Genomic DNA, 19,337 nt, shown 5'->3' with positions numbered 1-19,337 from the left:
AGCCGCGAGATCAAAAGAGCGGAGGCCATGTTTCTTTTGGGCAGATTTCCTCGCGATACCCAGGCTCAGGGACTGGGGTTTCGCCGCCATCTTAAGTGCTGGCTGTGGCTTCAAGCCCACAGCGCGGCTGCCCAGACGGGGTTTGCTCGGGCGGCGGCAGCGTTCCCTGTCGCGTGGGGAGACGCCGGGTAGAGAAAGTTACCCGGAGCCTGAGTGTCCAGAGCTTCGGAAGGCTGGTTTCAGAGCCTGCTGCCTCTGTAGTCTGAGTTCCCCAAACCAGATCCTCCTTCCCGAGTGACCCTGGACAGTAACAAACCAATAAAAGCCCGAACCCAAACCCTGCCACCATCCTAGGTAAGAACCTGGAACTCCTGACAACCTAAGATGTTACGTCACTTGAACTGAACTGTTTGTCCCTTTCTTCCCCCTTTTTTTTTTTTCCCCTGAATCCTTCTCCCTGTGCTTCCACCTCTCTTTACTGTGTTCAAAGAGCTAAAAAGATGTTAAACATAAGGGTGCGGGGAGCTTGGACTTTCAAATGGGAAGTGTTAGTCTGGAAAATTATTATTATTTTTGGACAAAATGGACTATAATAAGTGGGTCAGTTTATTGTGCCAGATATCTATATGTACACATATAGTCCCCTTCCCAAACGTTTTGGGGTTGTGACATAAATACAGGTTGTACATATTCATTCATTCATTTAATACATGTATTGAGTGCCATAAGAATGCTGTAGTAAGCTGAAAATAACATTTTCTTTAATGGAGTTTACATTCTGTCAACCTTGACAGCTACTGGGTTGGGGCAAGTAATACTACAGATTTACCTAGGTCCTAGGAGACATTGTGGGTTTGATTCCGGACCACCGTGATAAAGCAAGCCGTAATCATTGTGCAGGTGGAAGGTCTTGCCTTCCATTTGTAAAACACGCAACACCTGTGAAGTGCAATGAACTGAGGTGTGACCAGATAAGTATTTAACACTGCTAGACCAGATAAGTATTTAAGTCTTCACTTGCTCCTTCTCCTATCCAACCCCCTCGCCACTCCCCTCCCACCTTTTTCTAGGAATAAATTGTATTGACACTTATTTCCTGGAACCTAGTCATAACCATATTGTAGACCAACTGGTTAATTTTACAACCAGTAATCAAGTTGCTGCTCAAAATGTGGTCTACTTACCAGCAACATCATTGTCACTTGTTAGAGATGTAGTCTTAGACCTCATCCTAAGACCCCTTGAGTCAGAATCTTCCCTAAAAAGTGCATCCTAAAGAGCAGGGAGCACTCATTCAGGACGTGGACTAAAGACAAAGATAGTCTCTTTTTACCCTGTGCTGCTTAAACAGTTCACAATATACTGTCAGTTTATTACATGTTTTAAATGCATTAGGTATATGGCACATTTTTCAGTGCTTTGTAGCTCATCAACTTGATTTCAAGATACCAATTTAGCCCGATGGGCATGGCTCAGTAGTTGAGCGGCTCAGTAGTTGAGTGTGGACCTATGAGCCAGGAGGTCACGGTTAGATTCCCAGTCAGGGTATATACCTGGGTTGCAGGTTCAGTCCTCAGTAGGGGGCTTGCAGGAGGGATCCAGTCAACGATTCTCTCTCATCGATGTTTCTGTCTCTTCCTCTCTGAAATCAATTAAAAAAAAAAAAATATATATATATATATATATATATATATATATATATATTTCAAATATATACCAATTTAGCATTCTAAAAAATTGAAGAGAATTTGTCAGTCTGGTATGTTATGTAAATTCTGTTCTGAAAAAACCTATGTGCATATTTTTACTTTTAATTTATTAAATGTTGGCCTGCATGTATTCAACCATTCAATATTGATTTGAAAAACTTTGGGCCATGGTTTATCAAATTTTTTTTGTGTGGCTCCTTGCTTTTTTCTGCCTTGCTTTAATGAGAAGTCTAAATCTGATTTGTCTCAGGAGTTTTAATGTTGCTACTCATGAAAATCACCTGGGGAGTTTTGTAGTTTTTTTGTGTTTTTTTTTAAAGATTCCAGCCCATTGTCAGCAGAGGTTGAGACCTGTGGATGGAATTAAGGAACCAGTAAGGTATTAGAGAAACTGCAAATGACTTTTACATTTTCCATGTTGTTGTATGTTAGATTTTTATCTCCCTTACATGATTTTACTTTAATTAGGAATTTGAAGGCAATTAAGATAATTGGACTGGGAATGTGGTGAATCACCTTCTCAGTAATCAATCAACTTGCATTTATTTTTCTATGTCCTAAGCAAGTTGTCCAGCCTTTCTGTCTCTTCTTCCTCCATCTATTCATTGGGAAAAGAAGAATGAAGACCCTGTGGTTTTTTTTTTATTTAGACACATGTGAGTGTTGCAAAATGTACTGAATACTTATATGCTGTGAATATAGGGAAGAACAATATTTCATAAGTGCAATATTCATTGCTTCCGATTTTCACATAAAAGCATGCCTGGTTTTATTGCAGTTCACTTTATTGCATTTCACAGATCTTAGGTTTTTTACAAATGGAAGACAATACCCTTCATCAGTAAAAAGATTACAACTTGCTTTATTGTAATTCATGCTTTCTTAGGGTGGTCTGGAACTTAACCCGTGTTATCTCTGAGGTATACTTGTGCCAGGCCAGGAAGATGTATTTTTTTAATGGTTTTCTTTTTAAACAACTTTATTGAGCTACTAGTAGCCCTGCACACGAATCCGTAAACCAGTAGCTCGCCAGTAGCCCCCTCCTGTAGTTCTCTGCTGTGTGCTTATAGCTCGCTGCCCCACCCTCCTGCTGATCGGTGATCCAGTCGTTACTTGGTCAGTCATTATGCTTCACGTAAAAGGTAATGACCATTTGCATATTACATCTTTATTATATAAGACTAGAGGCCCAGTGCATGATTGAATCATGCACGTGTAGGGTCCGCTACACACTTTCGCTTTCGATCACGGGGGAGCTGGGTGCCTGTCCACTGGTGCACCAGGCCTTTCAGAAGCCTCCGGCGCGGCGGAGGCTTCTGAAAGGCCTGGTGCCTGAGCGGACAGGCACCCAGCTCCCCAGCTTTTGATGGTCTGCGGCGGGACCTGAGCTCACTGCCCCAGAGGCCCCTTCTGTGCCACAGCACAGCCATGGCGCAGACGCTGAGCTCGAGCCGCCGCTGGCGACGCGAGCTCAGCGTCCCGCCGGTCCAATCGGCCACCCCGAGTCCCGCCCCCCCGCGCATCCTGGCCAATCGCGGGCATAGTGAAGGTGCGGTCAATTTGCATATTTGTCTATTATTAGGTAGGATAATTGTCATAAAGTAAACTACACATATTTGAATTGTACAATTTTATGTGTTTTACATGTATACACCAGTGAAACCATCAGCACAATCAAAATAATATATCTGTCACCCACAAAAGTTTCCTCTTGCCCATTGTAATCCCTTAGGCCCCTATCATTCATTTATTCATTCATTTATTTATTTATCTGGCTGCTGTCTTTTAGGCAACCACTAATCTGCTTTCTGTCACTAGATAAGTTTGCATTTCCCAGCATTTTATCTAAATGGAATAGTATTGTAGGAGCTGATTTTTGGGTGGTTGGATGTTGGAGGAGCTTCTCTCACTCATCATAATTGAGAGCCATCTTTGTTTTTGTAAGTATCAATAGTTCGTTCCTTTTTTAATTGCTGAGCAGTATTTCATTGCCTGGATATACAGTAATTTGTTTATACCTACACCAGTTAAGGGGCACTTGGGTTGTTTTTACTTTCATTTCACATTGCCTTGTTCTTCTCCAGTTTACTTGAATTGGAAAAAAAAAGTAATTATTTGGTGGCCAAATCTTCTACCTACAATGTAACCAGAAGATGATAGGGATAAAATGTGTTTGTATTGGAACTTTACCTTTGCGCAATATATGAATTGTTTTCTGAGTGAAACATGTTATGGCCTTTTTGAAAATGCGAAATGTAGGCATTGACTTTTTAGTGGATTGTCTCTCTTGATGTGTACATTTCTAATCATTTTCAGGTTTATTAAATCTTTAAAGTTTACTATTTTTATATTATTATTTAGGGATTGATGATAATAACTCATGTACCTTAAGTAACCTACTCATTAAGCAGCAAAATAGAGATCTATGAAGTTAAGCCTAATGTTATAAAACTCCCTTTTGTCAGTAAATGGAGAGTACCACTTATATCTAATGTTGATTGATGTAGGTACATTTCCAAAGTCTTTTTGCTTCTATTGTAGCAAAGCAATGCCTTGTGTTTATTATGGTATTGACATTTTGTGCTTGAATAAATCACAGCTGGTAACTAAAATTGAATAGGCCTTATGTTAGTTACAGGATAATATATAGAATATTGCAGTTACAGTATCTTGGGTACTTAAAAGTTCAATTGTGTTATTATTTTGGTTTAGTATATAGTTAGAAAAGATTGGGATGTTTTGTTTTGCAGTTTGAAAAATATTCTTAATTTACATGTGATAGCATTTACTCTTTTAGGTATAAATTTCATGAGTTTTGACCAATGCATTGTTTGTATAAATACCATTTCAATCAGGATGCAGAACAGTTCCATCAACCCCCCCACACCCTTTGTAGTGACCCTCCACCACTCCACCCACAGTCATCCATGATCTGTTCTCCATCTCTAGAGTTTTTGCATTGAAAGGATTAGATTTTAAGACTGTTGCATTACTGATTATCAGAAGTTTTTTTCTGTGGTGAAGTGACTGGAAAACAGTAGTTATCAGAGTGGGGCTTGGATTGATTATGTACTGTCTTCTTGTGCTCTCAGTGTTTATAATGATTACTAGAGGCCTGGTACACGAAATTCGTGCATGGGTAGGGTCCCTAGGCCTAGCTGGTGATCAGGGCCAATCGGGGCCTTCCTTCCCTTGGCTGCCTGCTACTGGCCAGGGCCTTCCTTTGTTCCGTGCTGCCCCCTGGTGGTCAGTGCACATCATAGCGAGCAGTTAAACTCCCGGTCGGTCAAACTACCGAGGGGACATTTTGCATATTAGCCTTATATTATATAGGATGGTTAACAGACTGAGCACTCACTGTGCCCAGGCACTGGGCCAAATATTAATATCTGATCTCACACAATCCTCACAGGACCCTTGAGATAAAAAAAGCTCCACAGAGACTTAGAGGAGTTTAATAGCCTGTCAGAGGTCACCTGAAGGGGCAGAATTTGAACACATGTCTATTTTACTAGAATCTGAGGACTTTATTGCCCCACATGGTGGTTCCTATGTCTGTTTCTGACAAATATTAAAAAGTGGACATTGTCTATTATGAAGCATCCTATACAGTTCTGGGTAGGGGTTTTCTGTGGGTACATCAGGAAGGGGAAGCCCAGATCTTGGGTCAATTGACTAGGTTAAGGGTATAGAGTGACTAAAAGGACTGTTCTGTGGAATTAATCATGATAGAGGATTTCAATATTTGGCCAATATTTAAAGACAAAAAAAGACCTAATTTTTTATTTTTATTTTTTCCCATTTTGCATTATCCTGCTTCATTGCTGGAGCTTCTCAGTTTTTTGTTTCTATTTTGTTTTTCTTTTTTTTATAAGTTGGCTTTGGCTTTCAAAATTACCATGTGAATAATAGGAAAAGGTGGTTCTTTTTTATACTGAAGTTGCCTTTTCAAACTTTATCTAGGCTGTCACCAGCAAGATCTTTGCTCATTTGTCATTTTTCCTTGATATTTTGTTAAAGTTTATAATTCCTTCCTTGATACTTTTTTTTTGTGTGTGATAAAATTGGATGAGGAAAAGGGAATGAAATGATTTCTCATTCTTGAGTTATAGTTACTTCTTCAGAAGTTCTAGGCCTTTGTTGTTTTCAGTTTCTGCTCCCATAGCCAATGAAAGTATTTTTAAAGATGATTGGAGGAAATATAATAATTTTCTTGATAAAATTTAAAATCCAGAGATTAGAAATCTGAAGTTATTTTCTGGACTGCTTTGGCTTTCGTTACACAGGCCAGCAATGCTAAGAGGAAGACAAATGTGAATTTCAGAGTGCATTGGATTTTCCCACCAAATAATCTAGAAGGTCATTGACTTTCTTTATTAGAATTTATCTTTGCTTTGTATTTAAATGACAGGACAATCATGTGATGTTGTTTAATCTACTTCCATTCCCTCCCCAAATTAATTTTCTTAAGGATCTTAGGATCTTTCCCTTTCTACTAAAGACACGCATGCACACATATTTTTGGTGGGGTCATACGCTATCAAAGTCTCCTCTTTGTGAAAGAATGCCTGTTTTCAGGCCAGAGAAAGTGGGCTCAGGAATGATGAATGGAGAATGAGACCAGTATTTTGTGAGATTTATAATATACTTTAACTTGTCAGCATGCGTATACTAGTTATATGCTTTTAGATATTTGGAAAATTGACCTTTTTGGAGATTGTCTTGATCTTCTGAAAAAACATGCAATAAAATAAAAATTTCCCTGAATTTAGACTTGAACTGGCAGCTCTGATAGCAAGGCTTTTTAACCCCAGGCACTGAGCATGCTGCTCCCTCCTGAAAGCAACTTGAAGGGCCTAGCAAAGTAACTTTTTAAGATGCATACTTGCTTGTTGTGTGTGTGCACATTCACTTTCTAGTGATCAGTAAAACAAGTCTAGAAAAATCTCAAGATGTTCCCAGGTTTAAAACCTAATACAGAAGCTAATAATAACTTTTTCATTAAAATGAATGTTAGAATATCAGTAGTTAAAAGAGAAAAGAAATTAGGTACTGAAGAACTCACATTTATGGCCCAAACTTAAACCACATATGTGATCTGTTGCCTATTATTTTCAATACAAAGCACTTTGATCTTCTGTTTGCATGTTTATATGTCTCTCTACTTTGGCTTCATGATACATATGGCTTAAGTGTTATTTATGTGTAGAAATAGGTTCAGTGCTTTGATTTCCTTTTAAGAAGTCCTAATGTGAGATTTGGGGACAGTAAAAGATGCATTAGATAGATAGGTATATATATAAAAATATAATAACACAGTCTGTAGCTGTTATTTAGTAGCCACAACAGACTCAAATCAGCAAACTTTTGACGCATACCTGTGCCATGCACCAGGTATCAAAGAGGACAAGAATGGACCTCAGGAAGCTTATAGTCAGACAGGGGAGAGAGACTGAGGCCCTGAGTCATGTGTAATTCGGTGAGCTAAGTGTGAAAGTAGAGGTAGTGGAAGGTGCAGGTGTGGCCTGGAAAAGGAAGCCGTTCACTCTGGACATTCTTGGATAGCTCCAAGGAAAGGTGGCATATGAGGATAACTTGCCTTAGGAGAGAAGACATCCTGTAGTGCAGCATGCCTGGGAGAAGGTGGGCGAGCCAGAGCAGCATATTCAAGGACACATGTCAGAATTTGGCTATGTGGAAGCATTGGAGCAGTGAAGGTGCCTGAGTCGTGAGATGGAGGTGTCGGCCGGTGCTGACAGAGGGCCTGTGATGCTGGGGGAGACCCCAATGCGGAGTTTTGAGTAGGGGACTCCTGCTTAGGTACCTCTAGTGATGGATTTTGGGATGGAGAAGTGCAGGGATGGAGAGAGGAGATACTTGAAGAGGATATGGTTGTGGAGGAACCTTTATGATAACCAGGTCTGGGACCTTCTAGCAAATAATGATTTTGCCTTCCTGTGGGACAGTCTTTGGCTGTCATCTCTTGTGTCCCAGATGGCAGTGTGTGCATGCAGTAAAAGAAGAGAGCTGAGTGTATGCTGTCCCCAGGTTCCCTGGTAAATGGTCTTGCTGTATTTAGACTTCATGCTTTTATAAAAGGACTAGAGGCCCGGTGCACAAATTTGTACATGGGTGGGGTTCCCTTGGCCTGGCTGGTGATCAGGTCCGATCGGTGCAGGCCAGGAGGAGGGACCGCGGGAAGTTGGCCGGTTGCGGGGAGGGACTGCGGGAGGTTGGCTGGCCATGGGTTTGGCTGTGGGAGTGCACTGACTACCAGGGGTCATCTCCTGCGTTGAGCATCTGCCCCCTGGTGGTAAGTGCGCATCATAGCTACCAGCTGGTTGTCTGGTCATAACGGTCGCTTAGGCTTTTATATATACAGACTAGGGGCCCAGTGCACAAATTCTTGCACCTTGAAAGGAACTGTGGGCCGCGAGGCTGCAGTAGGCACAGGGGTGGGGCTCGGCACATCCTCCATGCCACCACCTGGCCCCTCCCGCCATGGCCCCTGGTCCTCTGTCTGAAGCTGCTAAAGGCTCAGAGCGATTGGGGCTGGCGCCAGCAGCAGGTGTGAGCAGCAGCTGCTGCCCTTATCTCCCCTCAGGAGCATGGGGAGGTGGAGAAGTCCTGAGGGGTGATTGGGGCCTGCAGCTGCCGCTCGCACCCACTGATGGCACTGTGCGATTGGGACCGGTGCTGGGTGCCGGCAGTTGGTGCGAGCGGCAGCTCTGGCACCAGCAGCAGGTGTGAGTGGGGCCAGTGCCAGCAGCAGGTGCAAGCACTGGGCAGGACCACGGCACGCAGGAGGAAAGAATTTTCAGTAACCACCAGAGGCTCACCCCAATGACAGCGACTGGCGCCCCGCCTTGGTCTGGTGCCCCAGCTCACCTGCTCCACCATCCCACCGCAGCTGATGCCTGCCATGTTTCGCACATGTCCCCTGGTGGTCACCGCATGTCATAGCGACCGGTTGTTCGGTTCCAGTTGTTCCGCCGTTTGGTCTATTTGCATATTAGCCTTTTGTCATATAGGATTGCATTATAATAGTTTTGCTATGTCTGGTAAGACAAACCCCTCCTTTGTTTTTCTTTTTGCAAGTCTTTTTTTTGCTTGTCCTTAGATTCCCCATTCAAGGTTATGGTTGGAATTACGTTAAGTTTGAAGATCAATTTGAGGACTTCTTGCACATATCTTACTAAACTTATTTCTAGATATTTTACAATTGTTTAGTGACATCTTAATAAGTCTAGATTTTCTACCTATTTCAAGGAAATTGCTTTTAAGATTCACCATTAAGCACATTTGCTACATTTTTGTAAATGCTTTATTCAGATGAGAAATTTCTTTTTATTCTTAGACTTCTAATGTTTTTTTAAAGTTTTTATCTGCCTCTATAAAATTAAAATGGTCATGTGCTTTTTTTCTACTTAAATTTTTTTTTAATGTGGTGCCTAATTGACCTTGGCAGTGCTGCAGGTGACCGGTGGTCCTCAGTAAGCTGACAAGATCTTCTCTCGCCCTTGGTCCTTTGATGTGAGGACCAAGTTTCTCAATTGGGGAATAGATTGCATGACTTGGAAGAGAAGTAGTTATAAGACCTCTTTTTGTCCTAAAATTGTGATTTTTTTTTTTTTAGGTTCCAGACATTGTAGAAATAAATGAAAAAATATATACATATTGAGAGGTAGAATGCCACATAATATTTAAAAATGGGTTAAAAATATGCAAATGTATTATATATTTCCTTTTTCTCGTGCAGCCTATTTTACATTAGCAGACCATATAATTTTGTATAAAATATATGCTTTAAGTCCTAGATTCCTACAGATTACAGTTTTAAAAGTGGGCTTTGACAATATTTTTTGAAGGATCCTGTTCTTAAAAAGTAAATGCAGCTGCTCTTTACCAATTTAAAAAAAAGGGGGAAAAAAAAGAAGAGTACTTTAAAGAGTCTACTAAAACCTTCTTGTAAGTTGAAAATGTAACCTTCACTGTAATATGGCTCATGATCTATCTAACAGTAGATATGGTCTGAAAGCCTTGCCACATCCTTGATTGTGGTCAACCTGTCCTTCAGAAGAGGAAGGACATATGGGAAAACTAGTATATAATTTAAAATAATTAGATCACACATGTTTCAGCTTTGGTTGGGTACTTGTTGACAAAACTCCTCTTCTCTGTTTTTAGCTGAACCATTTGTGTATCCTCTAAGTGCCCCCAGTAATGAACTCCCTAAATTCTTAGCAGAAATTATTTAAACCCAGTTTAATATATTTAAGGGAATTGATTTTATGTTTACCAGGCTCAAATAATATACTTTTAAGGATCTATCTAAAGTTTTCAGGACAGCCTTCATAAATTGTTTTCAAATACATGTTCCACTTTCCAGGAACTTAGTTTTTCCATTGAGTCCTGTGTCTAAATGGACTTGCTAAGTTGAACATAAGTTAATTTTTTTTCTAAATCATATACATTAATTAGAGAATAGAAATAAATAATTAAAATGATTTAGGGCTTAGATAAAAATATTTTTTTCCACTTAAAGAATTAGAATAAAGTATCAGATTAAAAATAAATCATCATTGACTAGGTAATAGTAATTATTAACATTTGCCCAGGGCTAGTGTTTATAAATGCTTATGTTGGGGGTCTTCATATGTCATTTTATTTAATCCTTTTAATAATTTTGAGTTAAAAATTACTATTCCTGTTCCTTAAGTAAGTAAGTAATCTGGGACACAGGAATAAGTGCTTTTCTTAAACCAAATGCTCTCAAACATTATGGTAGCACTAACCACAAGTGTCTGTTGAGCACATTGCATGTGGCTAGTCCAAATTGAGATATGCTGGAAATATAAAATGCCCACTTAATTCCAGAGAATGAGCTAAACCACCAGGAATGTAAATATTTTTATATTGATTACATGCTAGAATGATGTGTTGAATTTATTGGATTAAATTAAGTATTAATGTAATTTCACCGTTTCTCTTTACCTTTTTATCAAATGCAGATACCAGAAAATTGAAAATTATGTCTCTGGCTTGCATTGTATTTCTCTTGGACAGTGCTGCTTTAAAAGTATCTGCACACAATTTAAACAGGCAGATAGTTCTGTGCACAAGACTTATGAGTTATGGTATTCTTCACACCCCATTCTTTCCTCCATATCAGCTCTCTTCAACTTGCTCTTCAAGTGAGAGGAGAGTTTTGCCTTTAAGAATTGGTTCCATATAGTTAATTCACTTCCTGTATTTCTGCCTTATTAGTTCTTTTGTGGGGGTTATCGTTTGTTTTAGTTTTGTTTTTTGATTGGTTTTAGGCCTTCTGAAACATTCCATTAACATCAAAGGGAGCTTTTGTTCGGTTTAACCCCTGTGCCCCATCACGTATATACACAAATACACACCATTATTTCCCATCCTCATAATATTGTTTTAAACATAATACTGTTTAGGTCAAAATTTAGTGTTACCATGATTTTAAATGCTGGTTGTAATGTAGCTGTGTATGAAGTACTCTTTACTTTTTAGTTTCTGCATAATTTTTGTTTATCCTGGAATCAATAATTGCCCTGTTATTATTCAGTTGCTTAGCTTTCCATGCAGCTGTCCTAATTCAATCTTATATCCTTTACCAGTTGTTTAAAATGCATCTGTATGCATGCAGATACTTCTGAAGATGCATCTCCCCCCTAGAGCCTTGCAGCCTGCTCTTGCCTACACTGATGGTTCTCTCCTGGTCCAGCCCCACTGTCTCACGCAGTGATCTGCTTCCATGAGATCCTAGGATTTCCTCTGCCTTTTGCCTGTCTCAGCCTTCTTGTTTCCTGTATCTTCCTCTCTGTTTGGTTAATTTCCTCATTTTGGTGAAGCACATCTTTAGTAGCTTTCTGAGAAGGGGCCTGAGTCTTAAATTTGTTAAGACCTTGCATATCTAAAAATGTTTCCCCTCATCATGTTGAAATACAATCGGAGGTTGGAAACAATTTTCTTCAGAAATTTGAAGATATTTTCTTCATTGTCTATTCGTTTACAGAGGTGCTTTGGGCAATTTGGAGCCAAATATTCTCTTGTCACCACCTCTCTCCTTACCCTTCCCCAACACTTTTTAAAGATTCTTTTTGTCACCAATGCCTGAAATTTTACTGTGATATATGCCCCAATATGGATCTGTTTCCATCCTAATTTCCATGTGTTTGTCCTGCTATAACTGGTTCTTTAATTTTTAATTTAATCCCTTACTTTTCATCTTTTTTATTTTTGCTGAAGTCTTTGAATGACTTAACTTGAACTTCCAGCCTTTTTATTAAGTTTTTTAATTTCAGCTATCATAGTTTTAATTTGTTGGTTTTCAAAAGTTCCTTTTTTAAAAAAAAAAGTTATTTATTGCTGTATGGATGCAATGTCTCCTATCTCCCTGACAATGATAGTTTCTTCTAAAAAAATGTTTTCTTTTTTAAAAAAAGTCTTCTTTTCCTTGCATAATCTCAATTTCAGCCAAGTAGTTTTTTCTGTTTGTTTTGCAAAGTCTTTCCTTAGATGGCAAGTAATTTCTGGTTGTTTACTTATGTTTGACAGTGGACATTAAAAGGATGGACGTTAGTCCTGCACATAAATGTGGAGCATGTGAGTGTAGGCTTCATTTCAGAGCTATCTTCTTAGGATGTTTACTTGGGGAACACCTGATGTCAGTACTTTTGCCATTTAAGTTAGTCCAGTTCCCTAAGTGGGAACTTTTCAGCCTCCCATTTGGAGATGCTATGAGGGCAGAATGAAGATGGGTGTCTCAACTCTAAGAGAAAGGTCAACAGTTCACCCTTCTTCCACCTTTTTGTTCTGATGGGCTCTCAATGGATTGTGAATGGTGCTCACTTATGGTACATTGGGGAGGGCCATCTGCTTTAGTTGTTTACCAGTTCAAATGCTAATCTCTCCCCAAAATACGCTCACAGACACACTCAGAAATAATCTTTTACTAGTTATTTGGGCATTCCTTAGCCCAGACAAGTTGACACACAAAATCAACCATCACAATGGGCATCTGGGCTAGAGAAGGTATCAGTTTATAAATATTCCTTTAATTTCTCTTTTTTTTAGTAGGGTACCCCCAGCTTAAGTTGTGCCTAATGTTGTTCCAGACCAGAGATCCTCTATCTTACCTTCTCTAGAAAATAATTCTCCAGACTTCTGGAAGGGTGGGAGAGGGCAGTTGCCTGGCTGAGCACAGTAAAGAGGAGTATAAGTCCTTCCATCCCTTCCTTCCTTCCTTCCTTCCTTCCTTCCTTCCTTCCTTCCTTCCTTCCTTCCTTCCCTCCCTCCCTCCCTCCCTCCCTCCTTTTTTCTATTGACTTTAGAGAGAGAGGAAGGTAGAGAAAGAGAGAGAGAAACATCAATGTGAGAGAGAAATATCAATCAGTTGCCTTCTGTGCTTGCTCTGACTGTGGACTGAACCTGCAACCCAGATATGTGCCCTGACCTGGAATTGAATCGGCAACCTTTTGGTGCACAGGATGGCACTCAACCAACTGAGCCACTCCATACAGGGGGGAGTATAAGTTCTTGATTCCTTTTTATTGCCAAACTAGAGGCCTGGTGCACAGATTTGTTAACTGGTGGGGTCCCTTGGCCTGGTCTGTGGGGATCGGGCTGAAACCGGCAGTCCGACATCCCCTGAGGGGTCCCAGAGTGTGAGAGGGCACTCTGTAAAGTTGCTGTCTCTCGGCAGCTCCTGCATTGAGTGTCTGCCCCTTGGTGGTCAGTGCGTGTCATAGCTACCAGCCGGTTGGCTGGTTGCTTAGGCTTTTATATATAGAGACTAGAGGCCCAGTGCACGAATTCGTGCAGCAGTGGGGTCCCTCACCCAGGCCTGTGGGATCTGGCTGAAACCGGCTCCCCTACATCCCCTCAGGGGTCCTGGATTGCAAGAGGGCGCAGGCCAGGCTGAGGGACCCCACTGGTGCACAATCGGGACTGGGGAGGGATGTGGGAGGTTGGATAGTCAGGGAAGGACCATGGGAGGGCTCCAGGGCATGTCCGGCCCATCTCGTTCAGTCCTGATTGGCCAGACGCCAGCAGCAAGCTAACCTACCAGTCAGAGCGTCTGCCCCCTGGTGGTCAGTGCACGCCATAGCGACTGGTTGACCAGTCGACTCTCTGCCCCTTGGTGATCAGTGCACGTCATAGCGAGTGGTTGAGCGGCCTTAGCATATCATTAGTATATTACGCTTTGATTGATTGAATGACCGACCGGACGACCAGACACTTAGCATATTAGGCTTTTATTATATACTAGAGACCCAGTGCATGAAATTCATGCACTCAGGGAGGGGTGGGGGGGGTCCTTAGCTTGGCCCTCTCGCAGTCTGGGAGCTCTCGGGGGATATCTGACTGACGGCTTAGGCCTGCTTCCCTAGCTCAGGCCGAAACTGGCTCTCCGACATCCCCCAAGGGGTCCTGGATTGCGAGAGGGCGCAGGCCAGGCCAAGGGACCCCACTGGTGCACGATTGGGGTCGGGGAGGGATACAGGAGGTTGGCCAGCTGGGGAGGTACCGCAAGAGGGTTCCAGAGCATGACTGGCCTGTCTCGCTCAGTCCCAATTGGCTGGACCCCAGCAGCAAGCTAACCTATGGGTCAGAGCATCTGCCCCCTGGTGGTCAGTGCACGTCATAGCGAGTGGTTGAGCGACCTTAGAATATCATTAGCATATTGTGCTTTGATTGGTTGAATGAGGACCAGACACTTAGCATTAGGCTTTTATTATATAGGACTAGTGGCCTGGTGCACGAAATTCATGCACATTAAAAGGGAATTAATTAGAGGAAATATTTTATTTTATTTTATTTATTTATTTTTTAATATATATATATTTTTTAATTGATTTTTTTACAGAGAGGAAGGGAGAGGGATAGAAAGTTAGAAACATCGATGAGAGAGAAACATCGATCAGCTGCCTTCTGCGCACGCCTTACTGGGGATGTGCCCACAACCAAGGTACATGCCCTTGACCGGAACTGAACCCGGGACCTCTCAGTCTGCAGGCCGACGCTCTATCCACTGAGCCAAACCGGTTTCGGCTAGAGGAAATATTTTAATATTGCTATTTGTCAGGTACACAGGCAGGCAGTGTCACGTCCCTGGACAGGGATGCAGGCAGGCAGCTTCACCTCAGCGCTGGCGGGGGGGTGGGAGGGTGGGAGGGGAGGGGCACACGCAGGCAGCACCATATCCCTGGCCAGGAACGCAGGCAGGCAGCTTCACCTCAGCGCTGGGTGGGGATGCACACAGGCAGCGCCACATCCCAGGTCAGGGACACAGGCAGGCAGTGTCATGTCCCTGGCCAGGGACACAGGCAGGCAGCTTCACCGCAGCACTGGGCGGGGACGCACGCAGGCAGCATGACGTCAGCGCTAGGCAGGCCTGCGCGTGCCTCCGCTGGTGGCCACTTCCGCCAGGGGCCACTCCACCTCAGCCCAGGGCAGGGACGCCACGGGCCTGCTTGCAACCCCCGGCCAGGCAGCCTCTGGGCTGGGTGGCGCCGTGGGCCTGCACGTGCCCCTGCTGGTGGCTGCTTCCACTGGGGGCCGCTCCCGGGCTGCGCCTGACCGGTCGTGACTGTTATGCACCTGACCAGTAGTGACTGTTATGGCGTCCAGGCTAATTAGCATATCCCTGCATTATTATATAGGTTGATAATATTTCACTGTGGGTACATATCACAGGTAGTTTATCCATTCATCAGTTGATGGACATTTGGGTTATTTCCATTTTTTGGCTATTTTAAATAATGCTGCTGTGTACATTCCTGTATAAATTTTTGTGTGGGCATATGTTTTTATTTTCTTTTGATGTTGAGCTGTCATCATGTGCTCATTAGCCATTTGTATATCTAATTTGGAGAAATGTCTTTTCAAATCCTTTCTCCATTTTTAAATTGGTTTATTTTCCTTTTTATTTTTCGTTGTAAAAGTTCTTTGTATATTCTGGACATGAGTCCCTTATCCTACCTAATAAAAGGGTATTATGCAAATAACCATCACTGTGCTACGCCCACGATTGGGCCGGCGGGAGGCTGGGGGGCGGGACTCGGGGTGGCCTATCTGGCTGTTGAGAGGCACGGGGGGTGGGCCTATCCGGCTGTTGAGAGGCACCGGAGGCTTTTGGCCTGGTACACGAGCGGACACCCAGCTCCCCTGCCATGGAAAGCGGGGAGCTGGGTGTCCGCTCCGGCTCCAGGCCAAAAGCCCCCGCCGGAGGCTTTTGGCCGGGTGCCGGGGGCTTTTGGCCTGGTGCACGAGCGGACCCCCTGCCATCGATTGCAGGGAGCTGGGGGTTTCTTCGGCCTGGTACACCAGCAGACCCCTGCGATTGATCACCTGAGCAGGGAGCTAGGGGTCTGCTTTCAGCCTGGGCAGGAGCGGACCCACTGCGATTGATTGTAGGGAGCTGGGGGTCCGCTCCTGCCCAAGAGGCTTTCGGTCTGGGCAGGCCTGGGCAGGGGCTGAGCCGGTGATCAGAGGGAGCTGGAGAGGCCTGCCCAGGCCTAAAGCTTCGGCCAGAGGCTTTAGGCCTGGGCAGGGCCCAGCCCTCCATTGGTGTGAACTATAGAGGAAACACCTTTTCTCACTGCACATTGGCTAAGCTTCTTGTATGCCACTGGTAATATTCTTAGTAACTTGGGTAATAAGAATCCAAAAAGGTGATCTAGGGTTTTTCCACCACACTTCTGGAGAAAAAAATGAAGGTTCGCTCCTGGAGGGGCTAAGAAATATCATATCCTGCCCTAGCCGGTTTGACTCAGTGGATAATGCCTCAGCCTGCAGACAGCAGGGTCTGGGTTTGATTCTGATCAAAGGCATGTACCTAGGTTGCAGGCTCCTCCCTGGCCGGGGCCCAGATCAGGGCTCATGCAGGAGGCAACCAGTCAAAGTGTTTCTCTCTGTCTTTCCCTTTCTCTTCCACATTCTCTAAAAGTAAATGGAAACATACCCTCAGGTGAGGATAAAAAATAAAGAAAGAAATCCATATCCTATGAAAGACACATCTTGAAAATGCCTAAAGAAAGTTGTCATTTTTTCTTGGTGAAGGGACTGGAGTCGGTGTTGATGAAAACACCTTGGTGGCTGCGGTGACTGACAGTGGCTGCAGCAGTGGGGTGATGGGGCTGGTGCCTTCCCCTGACCAGCCCGGTTGCCTCCCATAAAGGGAGGCCAGACTTCGGCTTAGGTACGCTCCCTGTGGGGCATGGGCCTAAGCCGTCAGTAGGACATCCCCTGAGGGCTCCCAGTATGTGAGAGGGGGCAGGTTTGGCTGAGGGACCCCCGACCCCCAGTGCACGAATTTCGTGCACCGGGCCCCTAGTCAGATATATGATTTATAAGATATTTTCTTCCATCCCATGGGTTGTCTTTTCAGTTTATTGGAAATACCTTTTGAAGTACAAAAGTTTTAAATTTTGATGGAATGTGACTTACCAGTTTTTCTTTTGTCACTTGTGCCTTTGATATTATGTGTAAGAAACTATTGCCTAATGTAAGGCTACCAAAATTTATACCTGTGTTTTCTTCTAAGAGTTTCAGCCCTACATTTAGGTTTTTCATACATTTTGAGTTAAATTTTGTATGATATGGGGGCCCAGTTTTATTCTTTTGCATATAGATATCCAGTTGTCCTGGTACTATTTGTTGAAAAGACTATTTCTCCATTAAACTGTCATGACGCATTTGTTAAAAATCTATTGACCATAGCTATAAGGGTCTGTTTCAGAGTTTTCAATTTTATTCTATTGATTTATGCGTCGATCTTTATGCTAGTACTACACCGTCTTGATTGCTGTAGCTTTGAAATAAGTTTTCAGATAGGAAAGTATGAGTCATCCAACTTTGTTCTCTTTTTCAAGATCATTTTGGCTACTCCAGATTCCTTGCATTTTCATCTGAATTTTAGGATAAGTTTTCAGTTTCTATAAAGAAGTCAGCTGGGATTTTGCTAGAGATAGTGTTGAATCTCTAGTTCTATCTGAGGAATATTGCTATCTTAACAATATTTAGTCTCCAGTCCATGAACCTGGGATATCTATTTTCTTAACCCTTTGCACTCGCTTGCTTTTTTCTCGATTCCTTTATTCTACTCGGGATTTAATTTTTTAAATACCCCAGATTTTACAAAGCGCGGCAGTAGAATAAAAAACTGAAGTTTCTTTTCATACAAACTTATTTATTTGGATTTTTTTATATTTCAAATTATTGATACATTCAAAGAGTATAAAAAGACCTGCTACCGATGCTAACCGTGTCGAGTGACACTCAACATCCGAGTGCAAAAGGTTAAGTCTTTAATTTCTTTCAATAATCTATATATATATAAAAGCCTAAGCAAACGTTACAACAGGTTGACCAGTTGCTATGATGTGCACTGACCACCAGGGGCCAGACGCTCAACGCAGGAACTGCCCTTTGGTGGTCAGTGCGCTCCCACAGTGGGAGCGCCGCTCAGCCAGAAGGCGGGCTCATGGTTGGTGAGCGCAGCTGCAGTGGTGGGAGCAGTAGTGGCGGCAGGCGCAGTGGGGCTAGGATGAGCGGCACAATGCTGGGGCCCCAGCTCGGGCTCCTCCCCTGCCGCCTGCTGCTTTGTGCACTGCTAAATCCCTTGGGCGATGTTGGACTGCCGGTTTAGGCCCAATCGCTGCAGGCCTGGCCTCTAGTATTTTATAGTTTTGGTGTACAAATATTGTTCTTGTTTTGTTAAATGTTTTTAATAAGTATTCTTTGTGATGCTATTATAAATGGAATTGTTTTCTTAATTTCATTTCAGGATTATTCATTGCTAGTAGATAGAAATAGATCATCCTATATAATAAAGAGGTAATATGCAAATTGACCATCACTCCAACACACAAGATGGCACCTCCATGTGGTCAAAGATGGCCGCCCCCATGTGGACACAAGATGGCCACCACAAGATGGCCGGCAGGGGAGGGCAGTTGTGGACGATCAGGCCAACAGGGGAGGGCAGTTGGGAGGGACCAGGCCTGCAAGGGAGGGCAGTTGGGGGCAATCAGGCCTGCAGAGGAGGGCAGTTAGGGGTGACCGGGCCTGCAAGGGAGGACAGTTGGGGGGGGGGCCCAGGCCTGCAGGGAAGAGCAGTTAGGGGTGACGGGGCTGGCAGAGGAAGGCAGTTGGTGGCGACCAGGCCTGCAGGGGAGAGCAGTTAGGGGTGACGGGGCTGGCAGAGGAGGGCAGTTGGGGGCGACCAGGCCTGCAGGGGAGGACAGATGGGGGGGGGGATCCAGGCAGGGGAGGGCAGTTAGAGGTGACCAGGCCTGCAGGGGAAGGCAGTTGCGGGGGGGGGGGGGGACCAGGCCTGCAGGGAAGGGCAGTTGGGGGTGACCAGGCTGGCAAGGGAGGGAAGTTACGGGTGACTGGCCAGCAGGGGTGGGCAGTTGGGGGTGATCAGGCCTGCTGGGTAGGACAGTTAGGGGCGACCAGGCCTGCAGGGGAGGGAAGTTGGGGGCAATCAGGCCAGCAGAGGAGGGCAGTTAGCGGTGACCGGGCTGGCAGAGGAGGGCAGTTAGGGGCGACCAGGCCTGCAGGGGAGGACAGTTGGGGGGGACCCAGGCCTGCAGGGGAGGG

The 19,337-nt window shown here is 43.7% G+C and overlaps 1 protein-coding gene across 1 annotated transcript in view; it reads left to right on the top strand.

Moving 5' to 3' along the window:
• Window positions 1-140: 140 nt before the first annotated feature.
• SLX4IP (SLX4 interacting protein) overlaps window positions 141-19,337 on the top strand; it is a 206,436-nt gene continuing 187,239 nt past the window's right edge. Inside the window, exon 1 of the mRNA XM_079784896.1 lies at window positions 141-354. The gene's annotated coding sequence lies outside the window, so the exon portion shown is untranslated. The remainder of the gene's footprint in view (window positions 355-19,337) is intronic.

This window comes from Cnephaeus nilssonii (genome assembly GCF_951640355.1).
Source record: "Cnephaeus nilssonii genome assembly, chromosome: 11".
NCBI lineage: Eukaryota > Metazoa > Chordata > Mammalia > Chiroptera > Vespertilionidae > Cnephaeus > Cnephaeus nilssonii.
Note: the sequence above shows the minus strand (reverse complement) of the source record. Positions and strands in the feature narration are given on the sequence as shown.